This window comes from Pan troglodytes, chromosome 1 (assembly GCF_028858775.2).
Source record: "Pan troglodytes isolate AG18354 chromosome 1, NHGRI_mPanTro3-v2.0_pri, whole genome shotgun sequence".
Classification (NCBI taxonomy): Eukaryota; Metazoa; Chordata; class Mammalia; order Primates; family Hominidae; genus Pan; species Pan troglodytes.
In genome coordinates this window covers 53,864,564-53,890,024 of record NC_072398.2, presented here as the reverse complement: position 1 = coordinate 53,890,024, position 25,461 = coordinate 53,864,564, and positions in this window count along the sequence as shown.

Genomic DNA, 25,461 nt, shown 5'->3' with positions numbered 1-25,461 from the left:
CTGTGTTTGTGTGTGTGTGTGTGTGTAGTCAGTTTTACCCAATGGTCATTTGGCATATATTATCAGTAGTAATGTGTACTATATATCTACCCATGTTAAATGAAACTTGATGTGTGAGGTTGACTAAATTAAAATGACAGTTTTAATTTTTCAATGCAGAGACAAAGGAATCATTATAATAGACAGGCATAGATGTGTAATATTAATGTCAGTACATAGCAAATAGAGTAAGAAATACCATAGACTTGTTAATATCATGTGACCATTCACTATTAGTAAGAAGTGCTTGATGTTAATGTTTTGCTGAACACTTACGTTCTTTTTTACTTCACTTTTTCTGATATTCACAAAAATACCCATTTTCTTAAAAAATACTCTCCCTTTTTCACTTCATGTCTGTGGAAATGAATTAAAGAGAACAGAATGTACTGTAAAGAAAAAATCAGCAGGCAGCACTCTTGAAAACCCAAGCTGCATGTGGAGATAAAAGGGAAGAATCAAGCAGCCACCTAATTAAAGCATCTATTCAGAAAACATGAGTTGTTTTAGAAGCACATACTTATTTTAAAAGATTTCAAGGAAATTTTTTTCCTGTAAAATTTATGGTAACTTCAGATACTTTTCTTACAGTATAGAGCTTGAAAAAAGTATTAGAAATTACACTAAGAGAATTTTTAGTAAAAGAGAGTCACAAGTTATTTTTCTATAATTCTTCTTACTTATTTGTATTATTTGTGCTTGTTTTGTTTGTTTTTTAGAAATTGTATGAATTTCTTTTTGGAAATAGTAAAGAGATAAATATCATTGAATTGAACACAGACTTGGCATGGGTAGTAATTATAATCATGAAACATATAAACATAAAACTAGTATCACTATTGAAAACTTATGACAAATAATGTTATAAAGAATCCATTCCACACAAATTAAAACCCAGATATATTTTAAATAAATTTAATAACATAAATTTTTAAAGTTAATGTGATAAAGACAGCAATATCATATAATAAAAGATAGTAATAATAATTGTATCATTTCTGCAGTGAGAGAAAATCTAAAGATTAACAAATTTACATGTGTTGAAATTACAATTTAGAAACTGTGGTAATGAAGATATAGATGATTTACTTAGAAGTACCTCAACTTGAGTTAGTTGGATAAGGCCTAAAAGTACCAAGGCCAGATATTAATTGGGCTTTTACCTGTACATCCCAGAATACATTTTGTTTTTCTAGGAAAAGGAGCAGTGGTGTGTCACTCATGGGTACTATTCAATGGCCTGACAACATGGAAATATTCCTTGAGTGCTTTATAGAGGTTATCCAATCTGCCAAAGACTAATTAAAACCAGATATGTGTGAGTTATTAAAGTTATGACCCAGTAGTCTTTTTCCACTAAGTAGTCTGCTGAATCCTTATTGCTCAGGGGGCCTTGACACCTGCATTACAATTTTCTTCTTCAATTACTACTGATGTAGGTTCAGTAGAGTGAAAATGAATGTCATTCTCCCTTTGACGCTTTGAAAGTTAATTTATTTTTAAACTTTAGACTTAAACTTCGTAAGCCAGAAGTGTCAGAAATAAATACGCGTTTGTGTATTCTTGCGGGGTGATTCAGCTCATCAATGCTGTGCATAGAGATATACTATGAATCCTCAGAAACAACTGACTTCTCAATTTCTTTCTACACAGTGTCAGAGAAATGAAAAAAATAAAACAATAATCTAGGAATTTTAAAAACTCAATTGTTTTGATGCTATATTAACAAAATAATGTCTTTGAAAAATATTAAATGAGGTTGAAAATAAGATAAATGGGTTATTTATTGTTTATATTTTAGAAGATTTTATGTATATTAAACTGTTCATGTGATCTCTTATATGTAGATATGTGAAAGGAAGCCAAGTATTGGTGAAGATGTAGAGAAAAGGGAACCCTTACACACTGTTGGTGGGAGAGTAAATGGGAATAAGTAATTACGAAAAAAGGTAAGGAGGCTGGGCTCAGTGGCTCACGCCTGTAATCCCAGCACTTTGGGAGGCCGAGGTGGGAGGATCACCTGAGGTCAGGAATTTGAGACTAGCCTGACCAACATGGTGAAACCCCGTCTCTGCTAATAATACAAAATTAGCCAGGCGTGGTGGCGCATGCCTGTAATCCCAGCTACTCTGGAGGCTGAGGCAGGGGAATTGCTTAAACCCAGGAAGCAGAGGTTGCAGTGAGCCCAGATTGTGCCATTGCACTCTAGCCTGGGCAACAAGGGCAAAACTCTGTCTCAAAAAAAAAAAAAAGAAAATAAAAATGATAAGGAAGTTGTTCAAAAAATTAAAATTATACCTACAATTTTATAATATAATATATGATCCGGTAATACCGGTACTGGGTATATATCCAGAGAGATGAAGAAATAAATATGATAAAGCAATATCTGCACTCTCATGTTTATTGCAGCATTATTCACAATAGCCATAATATAGAATTATCTAACGTTTATCAATGGATGAATGGATAAAGAAAATGTGCTATATATCCATAATGGAATACTATTAAACCATTAAAAAAAGAATGAAATCCTGCCATTGGTAACAATATGGATGAACTTGGAGAACATTATGTTAAGTAAAATGTCAGGCACAGAAACACAGACACCTCACGATTTCCCTCATATGTGAAATATTAAAAAGTTGATCTCATAAGAGTGATGCGTATAACAGTGGTTACCAGAGACTGGGGTGGTTAGGAGAAAGTGGGGAATGGGGAGATATTTGTCAAAGATGAATAATTATAGTCAGATAGGAGGAATACCTTTCAAGAGATCTACTGCCAGCAGAATGACTATAGTTAATGACGATACATTATATTATTGATTATATTCTTAAAACATGTAAAGAAAGTGGATGTGATGTGTTTTCACCACAAAAATAATGAGTATGTGAGGTGATGCATTTGTTAATTAGATTTGACCATTCCACAATGAATTTATACTTCAAAATATAAAGCTGTACATGATAAAAATATACAGTGCTTTCTAAAATTTTTTGTTAAACATAGAGGATAAGGAAGGGATATTTTCCCTACACATGACAGATCTGGCTAAATTTAAACTGATAATCAGATTTTTTTTTACCAGTGCCGATCATGAAGATTAATTTTAGGAGTTTTTTTTAAGTTTCTTTTAAAGATTTTTTTTTTAATTTCAAATTTTATTTTACACACAGAGGGTACATATGCTGGTTTGTTACATGGGTATATTGCATACAGGTAGCGAGCATAATACCTAATAGGTAGTTCTTCAACCCACATCACACTTCCTCCTTCTCATCTCCAGTAGTCCCCAGTTTTTGTTGTTCCCATGTTTCTATTCACGTATGCTCAATGTTTAGCTCCTACTTATAAGTGAAAATATGCAGTATTTGGTTTTCAATTTCTGCATTAACTCACATAGGATCATGACCTCCAGCCCCATCCATGTCGTTGCAAATGATACTGGCTTGTTGTAAGTATAATTGCTCCTTTAATAAAATATTGTGACTTTCTATTTTAACATTATTAAAATAACTGTTCTTATTTAAGCTCTCAACCAATTGGTACTGTGCAAGATGGTTCGTGGCAGGCTTTGGAAGAATTCTTATTCATTTTCTAGCCCCTGCTGCCAACTTCACGTATTCGTTTGAAGCCTTCATGACTACTTATATTTAAAATATGTAATATATTTAAGCTAAAATTGGTCATAAAGAGTTATCTTTGAATGTAGGGGGGTAAAAGGAAAGGTAAAGGGTGAAATTTTATGATAACTATTCAACAGCCAGAAAATCCAACAGTGTAATTAGGTATATCTTCTTTATCAAAATAAATTTATAATAGTTACATGATATAGTCACAAGAGTCTAGCTTACAGCTCTTAAGCAGAACTTCTCAAAATATTTGTTAGACATATTGGGAGTGGACTATGCTTACACACTAGAACCTTGCCATAATCAAGTCTTTCCCTCAGTTTTCATCAACTTAAAAATGATTATTTTAAAGACACGGATCCTCTTTAAGTTTCTTTTAATTTTAGTTCATTACTCAGCAAAAAAAGAAAAAAAAAAAGAAAAAGAAAAAAAAAATGCCTGGAGATTTTTTTATACCTAGAACATGGAAATATGTAAATGTGGTATAGTAGTAAATGTCTTATACAGTTTTTGGTATATCCTTGAGTCACCATATGGTTTCTTCCTCAGTCGGTGGTATAAAAAATTGAGCTTGCATGTCTGGACTCCTCTTTTGACTTGTTAAGTTATTCATTCCACCTAGGTTCAACTGGACCTGCTTGTTGATTTGTTTAAGTTCCTTATAGATTGCAGATTTTAGACCTTTGTTGGATACATAGTTTGTAATATTTTTCTCCCATTCTGTACATTGTCTGTTTACTCTGTTAATACTTTCTTTTTTTGTGCAGAAGCTGTTTAGTTTAGTTAAGGTTCTGATTGTCAATTTTTGTTTTTGTTGCAATTGCTTTTGGGGACTTAGCAAACAATTATTTGCCAAGGCCTATGTCCACAATGGTATTTACTAAGTTTTCTTATAGCTTGAGGTGTTACATTTAAATCTTTAATCTACCTTGAGTAATTTTTTTTATATGGAGAGATGGAAGGGTCCAGTATCCTTCTTCATATGGCTAGCCAGTTGTTCCAGCACCATTTATCAAATAGGGAGTCCTTTCTTCATTTCTTGTTTTTTTAGCCTTGTTGAAGATCAGATAATTGGGTAGGTGAAAGATCTCTACAAGGACAACTACAAAACACTGCTGAATGAGATCAGAGATGACACAAATAAATGGAAACATATTCCATGCTCATGGGTTGAAAGACTCAATGTCTTTAAAATGGCCATACTGTTTAAAGAAATTCACAGATTCCACACTATTCCTAACAAACTTACCAATGTCATTCTTCACAGAATTAGAAAAACTAGTCTAAAATTAATGTGGAACCAAAAAGGAGCCCAAATAGCCAAAGCAATCCTAAGCAAAAAGAACAAAGCTGGAGGTATCACGCTAGCCAACTTAAAACTATAAGGCTACAGTAACCAAAACAGCATGGAACTGGTACAAAAGCAGACACATAGACCAGTGGAACAAAATAGAAAACTCATGAAGAGTTTGAAACTCTCAGTAAAATCTTTCTGTCATCCCACTTGAAGATCTCAGCATAACCAAATTTTCTATGAAGTGTTTGTCTTATGTTAACAACCTGATGTAAAATTATGGTGACCCCAAAGACATCTTTTCTTAGTTAACTCTTTCTTGTAATGAAAATCAGCACAAATCCTTGAAAAAGTAAGCATTCAACAAACTTAAGTTTTGTTCTTAGTTTGAAAAGGAAAAGTTGGTAACTCGATGTATTCTACAGGCTAAATATGTTTCCATCAGGAAGTTATTTACTTTCCCAATCTTTTTCAATTTCTATTAATATATCAAATTTGCTAATCAAAAATTAAAATTATTCCCACTTCACAGTAATTAGCTTATTATACACTAAAAAAAATCTTGCATACACAAAATATATTTAATAACTATAGATTTTTAAAAACTATAATATTTATTTATTTGTCATAATCTTTAATGCTTATCAGAATGGAGCTATGATGTATCTGCTTTGAGTATTTCTCCAATTGTTATTCTTACACAATATTCACTCATTCATTATCTAAATATATCTTGAATGCCTATTAAATATCATTTACTGTTCTAGGTACAGTAGATGCAAAAATTAAAATAATAAACTACTTATGCCTCATGGGCTTTCTACTGTGTGGGAAAGGAGGCAAACAATAAACGGATATATAGAATATCAGATGGTTGCAATTGTCTTGGAGACAAATAAAGCAGGAAAGATTGGGTAAAAACCATAGAGATTGGTATTTTATATAATACGGTCAGAAAAGGCTTCTAGTAAGACAACAGAAATCACACTGTAATATGAATACAGAAAATTCAACTTTACGAATTATTAACTATAAAAGGAGATGGCAGTAGCAATGAATTGACTAGCACAAAGCAAAAAAAAAGACCTCTAAAGAATGTAGGGATTTAGATGTAAGGAGCAGCCCACTGCTGGAATAAAGTACACATTGAAGAGGTTTCACCCACTTCACCCAGGAATGAAATCCAGTCCCTGTTGGAAAATGCATGGCTATAGCTCATTGATTGGCAAACAACAAGCACAACATAGAGCTTGATTTTGTTTTTCTGGTCATTGTTACGTAGACCCCTTCCTTCCTTCCTTCCTTCCTTCCTTCCTTCCTTCCTTCCTTCCTTCCTTCCTTCCTTCCTCCCTCCCTTTTCTTCTTCTTCTTCTTCTTCTTCTTCTTCTTCTTCTTCTTCTTCTTCTTCTTCTTCTTCTTCTTCTCCTTCTCCTTCTCCTTCTTCTTCTTCCTCTTCTTCTTCTTCCCCCTTCTTCTTCTTCCTTCTTCCTTCTCCTTCTTCTTCTTCCTCTCTCTTTCTTTCTTTCTTTCTTTCCGTTTCTTTCTTTCTTCCTTTCTTTTTCTGACAGGATCTCACTTTGACACCTAGGCAGGAGGGCAGTGGCACAATCTCGGCTCACTGCAGCCACAACCCTCTGCGTTCAAGAGATCCTCCTGCCTTAGCCAGGCAAGTAGCTGGTATCACAGGCACGGGCCACCAGGCCTAGCTAATAGTTTTGTATTTTTATTAGAGACGGGAGTCTCCTTATGTTGCCCAGGCTGGTCCTGAACTCTTGAGCTCACGCGATCCATCTCGGGCTCCCAGAGTGCTGGGAATACAGGCATCAGCCACTGTGTCTGGCAGAGCCAGTTTTTCCTTTGTTCCAGTTTCTCAGTAAAGTTAAGTAACATTACAATGTTTATTGGAAATGAAAACAAAATGGTGGGAGTGGTGGAATTCTGTGCCAAAATTTCAGCCCAAAAACCACCCTGGGGTTTACATATGCTAAATTTATGTCTTTTAATTTTTATGTTTTTGCTTTTATAAAACAGCTTTTCACTTAAATTTTATCAGTTTAAGAGAATCTTAAATCCAAAAAAATTTTTTGTGATTGTCTTGAAAACATGAGAACAATTACATGATGGCAGAAAAGCTAAAATTGTAATGTTAGATTTTATATTAAAGTTAGTTTTAGAATGTAAATACTCAGTTTTCATTATTACAGTACGTAAAATTCTGTAATATTGAATTTAATGTAATAGTTGTTATTCTTTATAAATAATTTAAATAATACTAGGTACCAAACAATGAAAAGTGTGTAAAGCACTAAGAAGCCATTAATTGGAATATAATTTCTTCTCTAAACTGAGAGACAATGTGATAACGGAACCCAGGATCCAGATTATCTGTCTTTGAATCCTTTCTGTCACTAACTAGCTATGTCACATTCGGTGGTTATTTACTTCTTTTTGCTTCGTTTTGTCATCTATGGAATGGAAATAATTGTTTTCATTCTCCTTGAGGTGTTATAAGAAAAAAGTCAAGAAATATAAAACATTAGGATACTAGGAATAATAATAATTGTAATTAGTATTATTATTTCATTATAATTAATCCACACAGCAAACTTGCCAGTTATTTTCTTCATTGCAAATGTTGTGAAGCAGATGAAATACCTTCACTTAATAATCAATGATATATGTAACTTACTGTCATATTCAGAAAGTGTGTGTGTGTGTGTGTGTGTGTCTAATCAGATAACTGTAAGTGACAGAGTCAAGACTCAAACTTCAAATTCTGCATGACTCCAATCTTCACTCTATTCACAGCACCACCGCATTCATATTGTCCCATATTCATAATATACTTTCACTTAGATTACAGCTCAGATCTGAAATATAAAATCCTTGTATTATGTTTAGGCAATTGTAAGAACACAAAGAAAATTCGAGAAAAAAAATTAAAGAAGGATAACCTGAAATGTACAAGTTTAGAAATCTCAATGTGTTATATTTAAATTGAAAACAGATGGCACATATATGCTAATAAGTTTTAAATACCACAGAGTGTTATTGAAGTTAGTTGGGAGATATGCCAGATTAATCTTTGATTTATAAAATATGAGGAGAAGATAAAGTCTTAAAAAGTAAATGGATGAAAAAATGAACTCCTGAAAATTCAATACTTCTAAACTGGTATTTAGTGACACATTAATTAAAAGGAACTTATGAAACTGAATTTTTAAAAAGAGCCTACATTCAAATTTTAAAATAATATTTGGATACAATGCTTGAAGATATCAATGCACATTAAAATTCAGATGTATTTTCTTGTTTTAAAAATCAGTGGTTTTTAAATAAGTAAAAATCAAAAACAAAATACATTAAATAAGTAACATGAAAACATTCCTCTGGGAAAATAGTCATTAACTCTACACAACAGAGCTAATGCATTCTCAAATTCAACTTCTTATTGAATGGTAAGAAAATTAGCAATAAGAATATTAAAGTCAGAAATAGAAAATAATTTTAACATAATATATAGGGTAAATAGTACCTTTTTAAACAACAACAACAAAAATTTCAACAAGTTCTTTATGGTATATAGTAATATACAATATTTATAAACAGTAAAAGCAGTGTCTTGATAAAACCGTATTTCTTTTAATTTAATTTAGTTTTTGCTTTTACTTTAAATTATGGGTATTTGTAATGTATTACTTGAAAAATAAAAGATCTAAGTTCAATTTTTGAGATACTTTACCTCCTATCATGGTCTTTCAGAAAGATAGCATGTTATGTTCCAGATGCTAATTAGCGTAACATGTCATAATTCTTCCAATTATGATTTTAAAAGTATTATGATTATATTTAAATTACCTATGTAATGCAATAATTGATTACTATAATATAATATTTATACTCTAGGGCACTATTCTTATTTATAATTTCACATAAAAATAAATCAATAATATCTTGTTTAAAATTTAGTCCTTAAACTTGATTCAGTTCAGAACATGCTAAACCAAAATATTGTGCCTTGGCATACTGAATTGATAAATGGTGGGTGCAGGAACGACTCTCTGACTTTTCCTTGAATAGGTCATAAATGCTCACGTGAGATATTCCCTTGCTATACCCAGAAGAAAGGAGCATCCTTATCGCTGAAGATGGAGGAAGGCCGAGAGGCAGCCCAATAGGCTTTGCTAAGTTTCCCCAAGTTTACTACTCTTTGCTTATACCCCTTTTTACTATCACATTTTCCCACAACGTTTACTCTTTATCAAACCTAGTTCAGTAAGCCCTCTCTTAACATCACTTTTAGATTCTTAAAAACTGTGACTTAAAGCAAAAGAATGTATAAGAAACCAATTTTACTGTAGGCTAATTGATATAAACGAGAGTTAATTTCTTAAGGCCATATTCCTGGTCACAAAACAATCAACAAACTTCTAAATAAAGAACAAAACATTTCTAATGTTAAACGTTAATGTAAATGTGAGCTAAATATACTTCTAGGAAAGAGTAATAAAAACAAGTAAAATCATGACTTACCCAATTTTTAGTAAAGAAGTCAATAATAGTGGTTGAAAGGGTGTCACGGTAAATCAAGGAATAAATGTTTGCAAAGCAAAAATTGTAAGGAGCTTGTCCTACCACCATGAGTTCAAACAGAAACAGTAACATATATGGCAAGCTTAATGAGTGCCTTCTTATTGCATAATTTACTATCATGTAACTGTATGATTATCATATGCTTTATGAATTTTTGTGACAATAATGTGTTTTCATCCATTCATTAATTTTTCAAACTGCTTATTCCAGTTCAAGGTCACAGGTGGCTCAAGCCCATCCCATAGCTCAGGGAGCAAAGCAGGAACCGGTCCTGAACAGGTCACCATTCCATTGCAGGGCACACTTCACACACCCATACCAACTCAGACTAGAACAAATGTAGACATGCCAATGAACCTATCATGCACAAATTTGAGGAGTGGGAGAAAACAGGAGTACTCAGAGAAAACCCACACAAAGATGGAGAGAACACGCATATTCTACACAGACAGTGGCTCTGGCCAGGAATCATTTGAAAATTCGAACTATCTTAATGTGCACGTTCAAAAACAATTCTCACAGATATACTCAGGTATGATTCTAATACTCAATAATTATGTATCCAACTGTCCAAAATTAACATTGACTCTTCTGTGCAAATGCCTTTCTATGTGATTCGGGAAAGTGTAATTAACACATTAATTTATATGCAGATAACCATCTAAATGCCAATGCCTTTTTATTCAACTCTTTCCATCTGACTTTCAAATCAGATGAGACATATGGCTCTAAATGTATATTAAACACCATAAAATAAGAAATCCATAAAATGAGAAGCAGTGGAACTATCTGAGAAATATTTTAATCTTTTGAAAATATATCACTTTTTATTACAATCCTTGAACAGAGGACAGAGTTACTATATTAATATACTAATTTCTATTTTTTAACCAATCAAAATTTTATTTAAGCATTGGAACTGATTTATAAATTCGTTCAGATATAAATATTCAATACAAACATTTTTTTAAAAATTGTAAAGATATATAAATACATAATGATTAATGTCATAGTAATAATCACTGTTCTTTCTGTTCAGGTTTCATCTCCTGCAAGTGCTGAGTCCATAATTTGTAAGATCAGCCTCTGCCAGTTTTACAACCAGTTTTGAATATTATTGGCACCAAATAAGAACTAGGAAATATCTAGCCTGCGATGAGGCATCTGGATGCTCATCAGTGTTTTTCTAACTTTGGAGAGAAAAAGACAAATTTTATTCTGAGCTATTAACTCCTTAGAAATTAAATTTCTAATTACACTATTTCTTAAAATGTCAATAATTTGGACTATGTTGAAAGATGTAGCTGAAATACATTATTATATTTTTTCAATCTGGCACATAAATAGCAGTTGTTTATTCAATATATCTTCGCTTAACTATTCTTAACCCATCTTGTATATTTTGCATTGTTAGAGTCATCCAATAAAACTGTATTTCAAATTTAGAATTTGTATTTGTTTTTCTTCTCCCATATATAGTTTCACTTATTTGAAAATTGGCAGAAGGTAAAAGGAAGGCAAAATCAAAACAGGACTTAGCTTTAACTATGATATATTCAATACAATTTACTTCAGCAAAAATGGAAATATCTAGAAAAAGAAAAAATAGAGATATATAAATGTAGTCTTAGCTTTATTCAACAAGAAGTATTTGTAAATAGAACAGAAAATGATCCCTGATGTCACAGAAACTACACTAAACGTAAATAGCAGAATATCTAAAGGAAAAAAATATAAAGAAAGGAAGTGTTTTGTATGTTAGAAAGAGACAGTATCTGAGGATAAGGGGTTTGTATGATCATGGTGTGGGAGATGCAGGTTGCAAAATTAAGTATGGTGGCCAATGAGGGCCTCGTTGACAAAATAACATTTTCTCAAAGGCTTGCAGGAAAGAACAAATAGAAGTAAAACTCCTCAATCAACACTCTGCCTTGAGGTCTTCTAACCTGCTGCCCTGCATGTATAGTTGCCACTCTACAATCTATTGTTATACAGCAGCCCAAGGCAAGAGTTTTTGTTTTGAGTTTTTATAAGCATTTTATGCTATGAATGGATGATGTAGAAAAAATGACAGCTAACTTCACTGCATAAACCTATTTTCCTCTTGTAAAATATGAAACTTTGCACAGATGGTGGTAAACTCCATTTTCTTCAGTGTACATTTTTCATGTTCATTTTGATCTGATTGAGATTGGTAACTTGTTTGGTAGGAGAGAGAATTTAGTTACATTGCAATCTTGTTTTATTATGAATAAGTTTCCTATCTCTTTCAATAATTTTGATACTTCTTTATTTTTTCCCATAACATTTCCAATTTCATATAGGCCTTCAATTCTTTTGGTCTAAAGTTATTCAAAATGTATTTTTAATGATTTTGGCTTCCTTTATATATGCAATTAGATACCCTTTAAAAACATTTCTGAAGCTACTTATTAGTACATTCTATCTATCTCTTCTCTTTGAGCTTACTTGCCAAAGTTGGTCTATTTTATTTTTATTTTTAAGCACAAACTTTGGACTTTAATTTTTTAAAATTATACCTTTTCATTGTTTGGTTTTTACTTTTATCAATTTGTTACTTAATATTTTCATTTTTATTTGGAAGCTTAGTGCACTGTTTTTCAAATTTTCATATATTAAACAGGTTATAAATTGCAAAGTTGTCTGTAAATTTCCCATTGCCTACTACTTCATCGAAATTGATATGTTTTGATATATTGTGTTTTCATTTTTATTTATTTCATCACAATAACATTACTATGGCATTTCACTTTGTATTTCTTTTAATGCTTTTTACACTAAATTCTATCATTATGTTAATAATGCTATAGAATTAAAATATACGTATGGGAAAATTGTTTTCTATTGATTTTTAAATTTTTGCATTTTTAATTTATAATTATAAAAATGCATTGTATTTTATGGGAAAGTATGTTACATATTTTAAGTATCATACATATTTTCATAAACTTGATGAAGGAAAATTAGTATTTTTGTAACATGCATTTCAACAAAATCTGATTATACATTGATAGCATTATATGTACCTGTATGTTCACTTAATTGCAGTTACAATTAAAATCAACTCATTTTCACTTTTCTTATAAAAATGATATTCTTCGGTATTTAATATATATTTAATAGAAACTAAATATATGAATCAGTCAAATAACAGTCCTTTCCACTTTCTTCAAATTGTAATGCTTGCTAGTTTATTATTATATACAGACATTGTCTTAAGCATGCACTGAAAGCATTCTCTCAACTCACTTTCAGCAGTAATTTTCCTAAATAACTTAAGACAAATTGTTCTGTTAAATGAAATTGCTACATGGTTGTCCATAGACTTTCAAACCTCTGTTCTTCTGTGATATCTGTTAAGTATTTCAACATTTCTAGTTTGCAATTACCGAACTCCAACTTGTATAACTATGTAACTGTCATTCATTTATCAGATTTGTCCCTCCTACTAGAATTGTGCTTTTAGAGGCAATATTTCAATGTTAGTTCATGGGCTGTATTCCAAAACTTCTTTCTGGTGAATATAAATATAGTTGAAGTCAGCTGGTGAGGGGAAAAGCAATTTCTAAACCAAGCATATATGAAAAAAGGCAATCCTCGTCACATATCCAGATATTTTTTAAAATGATCCCCTCAAAGGAAAAGGGTAAAGAGACTTCTATAATTATGTTATATTAAAATTTACAGCAATATTTCTTTCTTTACGCTTTACTTTTCTTAGAAAGTGCTGTTTAATTTGTATTTATTAATTTCTTTCCACCTCATTCAGATATAATAAAAAAGAAGCTATGCCATTGAAAACAGTATTAAGAAGAGGTTTAATGATACATTTACTCACTAAATAATGTTGAGCCATTATTAAAGTTTTCAAACTTAAGTCTTGCCTGCCGTTAGATGAAAAAGGTCTATCTGTGTGACAAAATTTCAGTCCTCAGCAGCTGATGCATGATGGAAAGTATGAAGAAACAGTTTATATAACTTTAAATATAATATTTTAAAAATCCAAAAAACAAATGTATCAAATATTAAGTGAGGCTAGCCAAATAAAACTGCACACATGTAAAGAATTTTGTGTTGTTTTATAATAATTAGGTTTGAGATTTAAAACATTATTCATATTTAATGACATTTTGTGAGATAATATATGCATATTTTAGAATAATTTATATAAGAAAACACACATATTGTAGTGTTATTTAGATATATTGATAACAGCTATTAGAATGAGAAACTTATAAAACTTTGATATGAAAATGTGAAACTGTGTTTTATTTTAATTGTTTTATATTTAGCAATGTAGTTCTAACAGATGTAATTCTTGCAAAGATTTTTATATTGGTAGGCTACTTTCAGTGCCAGAAAAATAAAACAAATATGATTAACTTAAAGAAAAAAGAAACTTCTTCATAGATTTGGAGTAATTCAAAAAGTTCAAAGGTAAAGATGCATATGTAGACCTCTGGAAGGATGGGACCCAGGCAGTTCTGGAAATCTAGAAACCTCACAATATTGAAAGAGTTCCACAGGATGCGTCCCCAAATGGAAGCAACTCTGACTTTTCCCAATCCTGTGTCACTTGTATCATTCAGAGATGAGAACAATTTGATAGGCTTAGCTTGCTCACAATTCCATCTCCCATCCTTGGGCCAACTGGCAGCCTCACCAAGACTGGTTGCTATGGGCAAGGCAGTTTCCCAAAGAAAAAGAGTGGAGAGTGAAAAAATATAAAAATGTCTGGTATTCTTGATGTATTTTGATATAAAATTCAGTAATATGGACTTGGGCAATGAGTTGAAAATAAATTGTATTAAATTTAAATGCTTAAGGTTTATTAATTATAGTAATTTTAGACAAAATTAATCAGATATTTTTAAAGTATTTCTTACTCTAATTCTGAATTTATAATTTCAGTCATGAAAATTTTTACTTTTACTGCACTAATGAAAGAGGAGAAATAAATAAATCAACCAAGCAGATAGGGCAAGAATCTTTGGCAGAATTCTCTTTTAACAAAAAACAGCCCAATAAGCCATTTCTTTTATTTTCAATTTTTATTTTATTATTTAATATTTACTTATGTATTTATTTTCTGAGACAGAGTCTGGCTTTGTCGCCCATGCTGGAGTACAGTGGCATGATCTCGGCTCACTGCAACCTCCGCCTCCCGGGTTCAAGCAATTATCCTGCCTCAAGCCTCCTGAGTAGCGGGGATTACAGGCACCTGCCACAACGCCCCACTAATTTTTGTATTTTTAGTAGAGACAGGGTTTCACCATGTTGGCCAGGCTGGTCTCAAACTCCGGATCTCAGGTGATCCACCTGCCTCGGCCTCTCAAAGCATTTCTTTCTAACAAAGGCAGCCTGAAGGATCAGGCGGCAAACACAGATAAGGAAGGCGAATTCTAACATGGAAAGGGGCCTCCTGTATAATCAACATGTTTCACTGACATACAGTGGGCCCAGTGAGCACATTCCATTCTCTTCTTGGAAATACTCAGATGAGGAGGCTTGCACAGTGGTGTACTTGTAGTAGCACTAATAAGAAGAGCTACCCTGGAACAGGCATGTCTACCTTGGAGGGTTCTGCCTCTGGCCCTTAACACATGTGCAGTAGGAAGAGATAAGCAACATGGAGTAACTTAGGTTAAGGAGCCCGCATGTGCACTAAAAGTTTGGGATGGCGACTGCCAAAAATTCTCACCTTATGCAAATGACACACCCAGCCCTAACCAGTATTACATGCCCTATGTAAATCAGACACTGACCCCCAATAGCTCCTCTATAAAAACCTTGCATTTTACTGCTGTTCTGCAACCCATTTTTTCGAGACCCCTCTCTCCACCAGAGAGCTTTCTTCCTTTCTTTTGCTTATTAAACTTCTACTCTAAACTCACCCTTGGAGTGTCCACGTCCCTGGTTTCCTATGTCCTGAGACCAAGAACTTCGGGTGGCATCCCGGACAATGAGGCTGGTTTCACTAACATACATATCTTCCATAGAAGCTATTTCACCAAATGTCATTATTACCATCTTTTTTCATAGCTGTATATTTTAAACTTAGAAGATTCTCATCCAAACTCTGCCAAATTTGTGATTTTCTTTATCATATTTAACCTGTTGTACTACTATTATGAGTTTTAAAAGAATGAATATGTGAAAAGCACATCTGTCCCTGGAGTTACTTGAAAATGACTTTTTAAATGTCAGTTTCTTCATTTAAAGATAATTGATGTTTGTCATTCAATATTTCTTTGAAGACTTTCCGTAACATTATCATATTCAACATTTTTGGTAATTCATATGCAGGTTTTTATCATTTTGTATAAAATCCTTCAGAAAAAAAGTTATTTTAGGTCCTATGAAGATAACATCTAAGCAAACTACCATCAAGCTAAGGTACTCTGATTTTAACTTGTGTGATACCAAGTAGTAAATCTTTCAATTTACATAAATATTGAAAATTATAATTTAAATACAAATAGCCAACCATTATTGCCTATAAGACTGTCAATTTTATAATGCATATATTCATCCATCTTTATTCATTATTTATTCTCACAAATATAAGATTGTAAGTGTCTTACTTAAATGTTATATTTCATTGCTAATTTCTCTTTAAAATTTGCAAGTATTACACAATTCTTAATTTGCTACAAGTTTACAAAGTACAGAAATGTATTTGATTAATGGATTGGCCTCTGTCTCAACTCCATGTCAAAACCTTCTCTTGAGAATGTAATGGTGATCACGAGAGAGTCGGAGTGTACATGTGGGGGGGAATCAAGGAAAGAGGAGATGTTGCTCATAGGGTACAAAGTTCAAGTTAGAAATGAGGAATGAGTTTTAGAGATCTATTGCACATCATGGTGACCATCGTTAAAAATTATATATATTAATTTTATATATATATAGTATTTCCATATTGCTAAAAGAGTAAATGTTAAATGTTCTCACCACAAAATGTAAGTGAGGTAGTGGATATGTTAATTAGCTTGATTTAATATTTCTACAATGTATATGTAACAAAACATTATATTGTACCCAATAAATATATACACTTATTGTCAATTAAAAATAAAAAAGTAGTGTAAGACTGCAGAAAACCTTCTATTGAAACCTCAGATCTAAAAAGCAGTAGATTCAATGGTGGAACATGTAAATCTATAAATCTTACTGAAATTTTCCTGTGAAACAAGAATTGTTTCTTCATTTAGGGTTAAATATTTTTAAATGTATGTGGTAATTATTACAAAGATGATTTATTTATCTTTTATTGAGTATCTTATATTTGCAGGTCATTTTTCTAGGTATTATTTTTCAATATATTTACCACACACACCAAGTTTTCTGGGGTGAAGAAAAGCCGTAATTGCAAGAATAAAGGTAATAGTCAACTTAGGAAAGGGTCACTCTAATTAAAGTCCCCAAAACAAACTGAGGGATAAAAGCAGTTCAAAATTTTAGAAAATTCTAAAGTAAATATTTAATACAATAAATTCATGAAAGGTTTTTTAAAGTGTTTGTATACTATTTGTTTTTCAACATACCAATTGTTTTCTTGAATTATACAATGTCAACTACATATTTTTACATTGTAATTTAACAAAGTCATTTTAACAGGGAGTTAGGCAGAAGAGTATCTGTATTTTTCATTTTGGTGACCTGACTTATGTCAGGATGATAAATCTGCCTAAAGTAGAGGAGTAAGATTTTCATTTAATTGTTTTCTTTTCTGTTAATTATGATTACAGATCCTCACAAGCAGTTCAGATCACATTTTACTGTTTTCCTGACCTATCTTTGTGCTATTTGCTTTTCAGTCTTAATACTCTCTGGTTCATTAGAACTCTTACTAAAAGAATGTGTTAAGTCTTATGACACTGTTATACCCAATTATTTCTAAACTTCAAATTCAGTAATTTTATAGGGTTCACACTAATAACTATTTCCAAGTTGTGAACCCTATGATGGCTTTTTATTTGTATATTCTTTACCAAATTTTCATTAAGTGTGTACAGGGTACAGCACACATATATTTGTTGTTCTAATACTGTACATTTTTTCATTTTCAGGGTAAATTTATAATATAGCCCTCTCTCTTATCAATAAACTCCTCTAACTTGCATTTACTTGAAAATTGACTTTTGCTTAGAAGACGTAACATTTTGGCTAATAAATTTTCTAGTCAATAGAATATTTTTTAAAATAATATTGTGCATGATATTTTATAATAGCAAGAATCAGCAGTTCTGTTAAAGTAAAATGCTATGTACATGTAGAAATTCAGTAAGTTCTTACTGATAGAAATAAAGTGGACATCAATTACATTAATGATGTAATCAGGGGTGAAACAAACTCAACCAGAATAGAAGCAATTATTTTGATTATTTCCTGCCCTCAGATCCAGAAAGTCAATTTAATCATATCCTTTAGCTCACTGAACTTTTCATAGTTGTTCTTCAGCAAGCCCATGGCTTGGGCTTATTTCCTTATTTATTCACATTTAATACATTCATCACTCTCATCTCTTTCCCATCAAAAGATTGTTTTGAAATACTTTTCTAAACTTCTTGATTTTTGTAATTGTTAAGATGTGTACTGTTGTATACGGTATTTGCATTTTTAACATTTACATAGATAGTGCTGGGCTATGTATGCCTGACTTCACTTCACCATAGCCGGAAGCCCCTCCAATACACTGTATTTTTCTACATTAATATATGAAGCAGAGATTGACTTTTTGTCTACCTTCTCCTCTAGATTCTAAGTTATTGAATAAATGGTTCCTAGAATCATGAACTATTATTGGTATATTCTATGTCTAGCTTTTGTCTATACTAAGGAAATTAGTACTCACAAAACTAAAGAAAATATACCCTGACATAATTTGGTGTGATTGGATATTTGCACAAGGAGAGCCAGAGGATCTTCCAGGATAATAAAGAGAAAAGGCCACATGCAAAGTGGAAGCCATTTTCTACTCCAATATACTACTGCAACAAAATATAAGAATTCATGAAAATTATGAAAGCATGAAAATCAAAAAGTTTTCAGGTGGAACATGGACATTTAAAGATTAATAAATTTTGTGACAGAATAAAGATGTTTCAATTTATTTTTGTTACCATTATACACCTAAAGGCTACTTAGGAGTATAAGTTTTAATTATTCATAACTCAATTGGCTAAGGTTTGCTAAGAATCATTAAAATTGTATTATGTATAATTCAGGTTCCCTTATAATATCACCTTGTTTTGCATATTAGAATTAAATTTACTTAGCCAATAATTACAAATCACTAATTTAATTTTCTTTTAAATATTTTAACCTTTTATAAGAAATGAAGCTAAACATGCCTGCTGGTAAGTAATCTGAAATAATTTGGTTTCTATTTGGTGAAAACTTGAAAATAGACAACCTCATTAATTTTATGTTAAAACCATGCAAAAAATTATATACTGTCCTGAAACTAACATCGTCCACAGAATTAGACAAGCATTTGCCCATTCACAGGGTTAATTCAGGTTAAAAAGTATTTTAAAATCCCCATAATTGCCAACATAATTTTATCTCATGGAATTTATTTAATCAATGCTACCTTACTAACCTTCACAACTAGTTAATTTGTACTTTTCATGTTTTATTTGTCTTTTTGCATTTATAAGAATTAGTTTTCCAAATGTATTAATTTTTTCTTTTTCAACTCAATGTATTCATCTATCTCTTTATATATTATCCTACTGTATTTTGCTCTGTTAATACAAATGACATTTATGAACAAATGCATAAATAAATATTTGTCCAAATATTACAGAAACTTTGGTGGCCAGATTCAACCATCAGCAGTATACTATGGAGACACATTCTAATCTTCAGACAATGCTGAGGCTTTGTTTTTCCCTTCAGTCTCAGTTTGTTTCTATAATCTCTTCTCAGTTTCAGTAAATTTCCTTCAGTTTTTCAAAAGTCTCTTACTCTCTCTGATGTACAGAGTCTACACGCCCTCTTCTCTCTGCCAGGAAGTCTTTCTCTCTTTCCCTTGCTTTACTTTTCTCTCTTTGCATAGGTTTTATATTGAAAACACCTTCTCTAGGATAGTTTCCCTGATTTCAAAATAATATGATACTCTTTTCCTATTTAATTTTATAGTACACAGTACTAAAACTCTTAACATCTATTCTAAAATTAATGCTCATTCATCTTTGTTCTTGACTGAAACATAAGCAATGACTGTTCTTCTCTGCACTAATGGACCCAATTTACACCCAATATGATCCTTGAACAATAGTTTTCAAAATTATTTGTCGATATAATTAATATCATCACAAAATATTCAAGGTTTCTTATTTATCTTTGTATTTCCTTCACAAAGAATTCCGTGAGTGCTTATTCAACAAACAATTTCTCCTTAAAGTATATATTTGAGGAGAATATATACTTAATAGGGCTATAGTGGAGATATTTATTCATATACGTTGTAATGACATGCTATATGCAGATACTGTGCTTGGCACGTGGAATAAAATTGTGAGTAAAAAGATATTTGTTTCCTATTCTTATGGGATTTATGTCTTGCAAAAAATGCAATTCATGCAAATATATGAATATTTGAACTAACGTGCGAAGAATTGATAGTGCTTGAAGAATTTATCATAAAGAATTTAATAAGTTAAGAAGTTAAGAAATGTTTTCTTGAGGAGGTATATTGCAAATATAAAAAGAATTAAGAGTTTAAGAATAGTAAGATGAAAAAGAAAACCACTCAGACTGAAGAAATGGTATCTGCTCAGGCTTTATGATGGGAAGAAGAATGTTAAATTAAAGATGCATGAAGATGTCAGCTGATCTGAGCAAAGGGATGAAAGAGCAATTTGGAAAGATGTTAAGCTATAGAATTAGGTTAGAGTGAGATTATTTAAGGCCCTGTTGCTTGTTTGCATTATTTGCACATTGTTAAAAGAATAATATGAAGATATAAAAGGGTTTCAAGTTCACAAAGTTCAGTATGTGATGGAGTCAAAAGGGGTTGTTGGTGGTAGTGGTTTCTGATGAGAGAAAAATATGATTTGGATTTCGAAAATATAACTTCAGCTACTGAGGATTGAACAGATCAGTTAAAGCATTCTTTGCTGAAGCCTGAGCAAGGCGAAGTTAAGGCAAGCAAGATTAAAAAAATCAGTACATTCAAAAGATATTTAGAAAGTCACTTGGATTTGGATTGGTGATGGATTGAATATGGAGATGTAGAAAGAGAAATAAATTAGGGATGACTCTGAAATTTCAAGGTTTTTTGGGGGGTAAATGATGGTGTCATTTACTGAAACAAAGAATAATAAATGAAGGCTGATTTCCTGGTGGGAAAAAGGAGTATTATTGACTTTTTATCTCACACAGGTTGAGCTTGAGAAATGTTTGAAACCCCTGAGAATTCCTGTTGAATGAACTGTAGATCAGAGGAAAGTTCAAGGCTGGAGATAACATTTATGAGCCATGAAAATATTGGTGCTAATTAAAGCTTTTAAAATAAGTGCACTTTAAAGAAAGTAGAAGCTAAGAAGAAAAACCTGCGATAAAATGTTAAGGAACCCTAACATATAAGTTGTGGAGAAAGAGGAGATACCAATATTTAATTCTCAATATTAGGCTGATTCTTTTTGTTTTCTCCTCTGTAAAATATATAGGTAATCCTATTGCAACCTACAAAGTTAACCATTTTTCAAATTTAAATTGTAAAATGTGAATAATTTTAATTGTAATAACTAGACATTATAGTAATTTGATCATTGTCAATAAAAATGATTTTCTGCATTTTAAAACTATACATGAATAATTATTTAAAATAGCAGATAATCAATAAACAGTTCATTATTAATTTTAATATGAATGTTTAATGTGTTGATTACTTATTCTAACAGCATTTTTTTAAGTTTAGGCAAATACTTTAATACATGTAATTGATAATATTAATTTAACCAGTCATATATAATTATTAAAAGGCTAAAACAGTATTTTTCTAAAAAATAATCAAATTCAACTGAAATTAAATTTGTAGTAATAAGTCATATTTTACACTACCATACAAGCTATAGAATAGCTCTATACTGTCAGAAGTTTTCTGCTCTATAAGATTTGATTGAGGTTATACAGTAATTGATTGTAAGAATAAAGTAAAAAATATTTAACAAATGTTGATTTAAGGAAATATTAAACTATTTTTAGTAAGTCAAAAGTAGAATTTAGAACAACACTTATTTAAGGATTAAATATACTTAAGCAGTAAAGCTTTACAATCTAAATAAATTATCCTTGTTTCATCTCAAATATTATTCAAAGTAAATGTAAATTTTTTCACATTTCTATAAAGGTAAAAGCTACTATTAGATGTCATATAATATTTTACCTAACAATTTTAATAACAAAAGAAATTATAATCAAACATTTAAAAACAATAATATATAACATATAATCTACAAAATAAATGTCATTTATTATTATTATAATATATACATGTACATTATATACATACATGCTCACTCTACATGTGCACACACATAAGCAAACAAATGTGTGTACATATATATGTATGTATGTATGTATTCACACACAAAGTGGTACAGTAAAGGCATATGTGGAAGTATTATCAAATATTATGCACACACATATGCGTATTTGTACATGTGAGAACACTCACTGTATACGTATCTACTAGAGGCAACTTCTTCAGAGTCACAGAACATAGCTACCTTTCTTTCTATCCTCCCCTAACCCCACCAACACTTCCATTTCCACACATTAGCACACATCGTCTCTTCCCTGGACTTCTTTAATAGTCACCTACTAACCCTCTTGCCTCTCTACTCTTGCCAGAGTCACCATATAATAACATCTAAACCATGACTCTTTTGAGAGTAAATGAGCATTATTAATAATTACACAATATGTAAAATGGAAGCATCAGGAGAAATCAGGATGTATTATTCTAACGTGTGCAATTCTACAGTTAATTCTCCACATAGCAGCCACAAGGAAATCAGATTATATAATCCCGCCTTTCAAAAACTACCAAGGTTTTTCATCGCATTTAAACAAACCCAAAGTCGTTACAGTGGCCTAGAGGGCCTGAGGTGAAACAGCCCTACTACATTCTGATCAGCTACCAAAATAGTCTTCTCTTTCTACTCCACCCATGTTTATTTTGCTGTTATGCCTTAAACACATCAAGCACATCACTTCCTCAGAACCTTTGCATTTGGATCCACTGTCTGGAAGACTATTCCTCCAAATTTGTACGTGATTCATGCCTTTAAGTCATTCTGCACTTGAGATGCTTGATATCACCAAAGAAAGGCCCATTACAAATGGAAAGCAACAGTACATAAACTTTTGAATATTAATCAAATTGGGGTAGTTGTGTCATTTGCATCTGAATGTTTACATTACGTAACAATATTTTTCAATAAAACATAAAAATTAACACACATTTAGACATGTCTGGTAATTCATTTAATGTATAATGATAAATACAATTATATAAAGTACCCACTATTAAAATGAAGCTACTTCATAGAGGAAACAGTCAATAAGCTAAGTTGTCTGCAGAACATTGGTGCTAAGAGACTCAATTGTCTGCAGAGCATTGACGCTAAGAGAGGGAAAGAATAAACATTTATGAGTTTATGAGAATCTTAGTTATTTGTGACTTAATGAATGTTTACAAATTAGCTCCTCATAATTGTGCTCTGCTTTCTGTGACTGCAATGAGAAAACTGAGACATGTGAGTTCCAATAACCTATCCAAAGTCCTCAAGTTAGTCAGTGGCAGAGACAGAACCTGAACCCAGACTTCCTGAATGCAGATTAATGTCCTTTGTCACTACACAGTTCTACAGAAGTTTGCCAAGACAATAACACAGATTTTAAAATTTACCCAAGTATTTGTTCCCTTGGTCAATATTTTTGCTGTGAAGGGGCTTCAGATCTGGTTGCATTCTTGACCTCTCTGTCACTCTTACCATTTCTGTACCAAGAGGGATTTCCAGAGAAAGAGCAGTTTATGTAAAGCTCATCTCTCTCTCTCTCTCTCTCTCTGTCTGTCTGTCTGTCTCTCTCTCCCCCTCTCTCTCTCCTTTTCTTCTTATTTATTATATTTAGTTATTTTTTGAGACGGAGTCTCACTGTGTTGCCAAGGCTGGAGTGAAGTGGCGTAATTCGGCTCACTGCAACCTCTGCCTCCTGGGTTCAAGGGATTCTCCTACCTCAGCTTCCCAAGTAGCTGGGATTACAGGTGCCCGCCACCACATCCGGCTGATTTTTGTGTTTTTAGTAGAGATGGGATTTCACCATATTGGCCAAGCGGGGCTCTAACTCCTGACCTCAAGTGATCCACCCACCTCGGCCTCCCAAAGTGCTGGGATTACAGGCGTGAGCCACCGCACCTGGCCTGTTTCTCTTTTTCTTTTTCTCTGGTTCTTCGTGCAGAAAGAGTGTGTTTTTCCTGTTTTAGGGCATGCAGTAAATTTAGCAATAAGATTCTGATTGCTGGAGGGAGACTGTGGCTTTGCAGTGTTGCCTGACTGTGATGGTTAATATTCATTGTCAACTTGATTGGATTGAAGGTTGCAAAGTGTTTTCCTGGGTGTGTCTAAGAGGGTGTTGCAAAAGGAGATTAACATTTAAGTCAGTGGACTAAGAGAGGCAACCAACCCTCAATCTGGGTGGGCACCATCTAATCAGCTGCCAGCATCGCTAGGATAAAAGCAGGTGGAAAAACCTGGAAGGACTAAACTGGCTAAGTCTTTTCACCTCCATCTTTCTCCTGAGATGGATGCTTCCCGCCCTTGAACATCAGACTCCAAAATCTTCAAGCTTTTGGACTCTGGGACCTACACCAGTAGTTTGCCAGGGGCTCTCGGGCTGTCGGACACTTATTGCAGGCTGCATTGTCAGCTTCCCGACTTTCGAGGTTTTGGGACTTGGACTGGCTTCCTTGCTCCTCAGCTTGCAGATGGCTTACTGTGGGATTTCATCTTGTGATCATGTGAGTCACTATTCCTTAATAAACTCCCTTTCAAATATACATCTATCCTAATAGTCCTGTCCCTCTAGATAACCCTGACAAATACACTGACAATGTGGATCAGTCTGTCTACTTTTGAAGTTCAGTATTAGGAACCTGTTGTGATTCCATACAGAAGGCCTATGTTACGAGCTGTCTCAGAAGTAAAGCTGAAATTGTTTCTGTTTATCCCGGTTCTCTCCTTTCTTCTTGTCTTGATACATACTTAGTTGAAGACAGAAGAATTTCTGTATTGACTACAACAAACCCCAAGAATCGAGATCACAGAAATCACTTTATCAAATTTCTGCTACTATTTAAAGCAATAAAACATAGACACAAAGAGAAATACTTTTGATAATACAGTTAAAATACTAAGTGCAAATGTCAACAGTTATTCTTGAGAGATGTTATATGAGTAAAACACAAAATTAAGTAAGAGTCAATAATCTGAGAGTCCTGATCACATTTCACCTGAGCATCACTTCCTTGTCCTATATAGCCAACTCTGAATTACTTGACTTTCTTAATTCAGACAGCTGTGATCTCTGGAGAAATAGGTATTGATACATTTAGCTCCTTGGAGATTACATTTGTAGAACTGAATTAATGCACTTCCCCCATGGCTTAGAAAATCAGTAAGAGTGTGTCTTCAGAACCCTGAGTAGAGAATAAAAGGAAAAAAAAAATGAGGTCCTGGGTGGTGTCTGACATTTGCGTGATATGTACTTCAAGGGATGATTTTTATGTCAACTCTGTATGATTACATCAGAGCTTTGTGACCCATGAATGCCAGGTAGATCTCATTGGGGGTCTGGATCTTC